Source organism: Octopus bimaculoides, chromosome 17, assembly GCF_001194135.2.
Source record: "Octopus bimaculoides isolate UCB-OBI-ISO-001 chromosome 17, ASM119413v2, whole genome shotgun sequence".
NCBI lineage: Eukaryota > Metazoa > Mollusca > Cephalopoda > Octopoda > Octopodidae > Octopus > Octopus bimaculoides.
The window spans coordinates 3,506,986-3,510,667 of NC_068997.1; the positions used below are offsets into that span (position 1 = coordinate 3,506,986).

The 3,682-nt window shown below is 34.4% G+C and overlaps 1 protein-coding gene across 1 annotated transcript in view; it reads left to right on the top strand.

The window, feature by feature from the left end:
• The window catches only part of LOC128249707 (mucin-2-like), a 94,906-nt gene that overhangs the window by 80,196 nt on the left and 11,028 nt on the right, over window positions 1-3,682 (top strand). The window lies entirely within an intron of this gene.

The window sequence follows — 3,682 nt, forward strand, 5'->3', positions numbered from 1 at the left end:
AAGCACCACGAGGCTCTGGTAGGGGTTGGTGTCGAACCCTGCTGTACTATTTTATCACTACTTTGGTGGTGGTGGCGATGTTGGTGGTGGTGATGGTGGTGGTGGTGGTGGTGATGGTGATGGTAGTGGTGGTGGTGTGTGTGTGTGTGTGTGTGTGTGTGTGTGCGTGCGCGCGCGCGTGCCTTTGTCTCCCACCACCGCTTGACAATTGTTGTTCGTGTGCTGAAGTCCCTGTAACTTTGCGGTTCGGTAAAAGAAGAGGGCAGAATAAATATCAGGCTTTACAAAATAATAATATGTACTGGGGTATGATCAGCAACATTGAGAAATGCATACACATCATTGCATACATACATGTATACATACGATATATACAAATACTTTCATAAATACATTTATTCATAAATAAGTACAAACATATATACAAATATACGACACAATTAAACTTTGGGAGAGGCATTATGCCGGTAATAAACACACGCACTGGTTCAGTCCTTTATTAATTTTATAAACAGTATATAGTTTTTTGTTAAATAATTTCATTGCACTCTTGCAATCTCTTCAGTAACTTGTCTCTCCACTTCCATTTATTTTGAATGTATGATTTGGCGTTGTTTTGAAACTGTTCGGTATGAGCATGTGAGTGTGTACAAGCTCGTATGTGTGCTCGCACTTATGTGTTCGTGCTTATATGTTTAATTGTATTTCTTTCGACACACGTATCCACATCAAGAATCTTGCACACGAAATACACACACGAAATATACAATGCCATCCGAAAAAAATATTGTCCTCGAATAGAGGAACACCCTTGTAATTGAATTCATACAAAAGCATCAGCAGAAGGCCAGCAGATTCGGGGAAGGGAAAAGTCGATTAAATCAACACCGTTAGTCAGCCGGTACTTATTTTATCCACACCGAAAAGTAAAGTCGACCCCGGAAAAATTTTAACTGAGAACGTAAATGCCGTTAATCATATCTGTCGAGCTGCCAGATGTTAAAGATTTTGGCAGCTCGACACCTTCCTCAGCACAAGTAATATTGGTGAAAAATTCCCATTAAATCTTCTACCAAGTGAAACGAAATAGGCCGATAAAGTTCTTTGGGTCATACAAGAAAAAGTATATACCGTCATAAAGGTCACCTGCCTTGCTATCTCGAAGAGAGAGAATGAGGACAACTACGTTTAACTGCTTTTAAACCTCCAGTTTCTGTACACAGTTCAGAAATTCAAATTAATATATCAACAACAGTTGGTGAACTTGCTCTTGTGAGGAAATGCCCAAGTGACAATCGGCTTAAGCTGCGGTTTTCGGAAAAATCAGCCAACCAGCTAACACACGCATCACAATACAATGTGTATGACGAAAAGTAAAAGTATGCAAAACTTTTCTCGAATTGAAATGTGAATTCGTTTTTGTTATCTACATTCCAACGATGAAGCTTTGTACCTTTGTTAGAAACCACCTCCTTCCCTGCCCGCAAACTTCAGAGAATTAAAAATAGAAGAAAACATCCAGAAACAAATTCATGTACACATACACACGCATGCATACATACACAAATACACGCGCATATATAGATACATACCACTATACATATTACACATGCATACATGTATATATTTATACGTACATGTATGCATATACACACACATATGCATGTATCTACGAGAGGGTGATAAAAAGTTACTGGCTTTAAGGTTATCGCGAAAGGCTTGGTTAGAGCCCCAACCTTCCGAGCTCTTAAGGACCGTTGCAATAAGTGTGTGAATCTGAGAAAGGAATATGTTGAATAAAATCATAATTAACTGATCTTCCTGTATTTTTTTTACCCAAAGCCAGGAACTTATCAGCACCTCCTCATATAGCCATATATGTAAATGTATGCATCTATGTCTATGTCTATGTATGTATGTATATATATGTATATGTATGCATGCATGTATATTTCCACGTATGTATTCATGCATACATACATGTATGCATATATTGTACTTTCTAGGTTCAAGCGCGTTGTGCTTAGTAGGGTAATGCAAAAGTGTTTTTCGCTACATTATAAATATATTATCTCGCAATGACATCTAAAGATATCACCTCAGTCTTGTTTCTATACTTGACCGATTTATAAAACACCCATAATGTAAAAAACTACTATATATTGTTTAGCTTAGCGAAGAAGTGTGTTTAGCCTAGCAGCGACTGATGAGGAGAATAGTCACCGAAACATCTAACTTGTAATAACTATTCCATGTCTTTATTTTCTTTTAGGAGTATATTTCAGGTCTATTTTTCATACCTATGCCATTACTTTATATGTCATAACACCGACTACCCAAATCCACGTGTGACTATTTCTCTTTCTTTCTTTCTATCTATCTATCTATCTATCTATCTATCTATCTATCTATCTATCTATCTATCTATCTTTCTATTTATCTATTTATCTATCTGTATGTGTATATGTATATGTACAACAAGAAGTAAAAGGGTCTAATACACAGACAGATATCTAGAAAGCACTCAGTGTTAAATGAACTTGGTTAACTATTCTAAGCAATCAGATGCCAATAGATTTTGATAGAACTGTCATCCAAGGTAATTCCTCGTGTATTACAAGTAAATCCAAATATCGCTTAGAAGAATTCCGAGAAATTCGGAGTATATTACAACAGCAACAAGAATAAAGAAAATTACCTCATTAATTGATGGCTATATAATACATTACGGCCGTTTCTATAGTGCCAGCATATTTAGATATAAGAAAAAGATACAAAATACGAGTCAAATGAATATATCCAAAAATATAAGCTAATACAACGTTATCAAGGTAATCCACAATGAGCTAAATTTAAAGTGAATTGAGAAAATATCTCCGATAGATAAATGCATATGAAAAGAGCGTTAAGAAGAAATATAATAGTCTATGAAGAGCCAGTTTGGTATTTAAACGTATTATGACAACAATTGACAACAAAAGAATAAAAACAGTTGTAAGAGACTGTATTGCGGGAACCGGATCTGCTCTTTATGTAGAGTGGTTCTCCGTCTCAGTGTCATACTCGTCTGTCCTATATAGTGATGTCCACAACCCGAGCAGGATATTACATAAATTAGGTTCTCAGAGGCACAAGTGAAGTTGGTTTTAATTACAATAATAACCAAATACCTCCCCTTACTTGTTAAATCGTTCATTCATAAACTCCACACAAAACATGGACAAAAAAATTCTTCTCAAGAAAATACGTATTTAAATAAATTTTAATGTCATGAATAGCGAAAGCGAAAGCGGTCGACAAACACAATACAATATATATTAAAACTTACATTAAAACTGTGTGTGCATTTTCCTTCTTTAATTTCTTATATATATTACAACTGACCACGTGGGTATAATCGAAGCATTGCACTTAAACTATATTTAAAAGTAATACGTAGAAATTTTACGTTTAAAATTTAGTTTAACTGGAAGTCTTCGAAAAGATAAGTTATGTTTTCATTTTAAGAAATATTGTTAAATGTTACTCGATCATTTGTTTATTTATTGTTAAAACAAATATTTTTTATATATTTATTTGATATTTATAGTAAGTTACAATACGTAAATTGTTTTTTTTTAATATTATTTTAATTTTATTTTAGACCTGACGAGTGACTATATTTTTGAATAGATTTAATTAT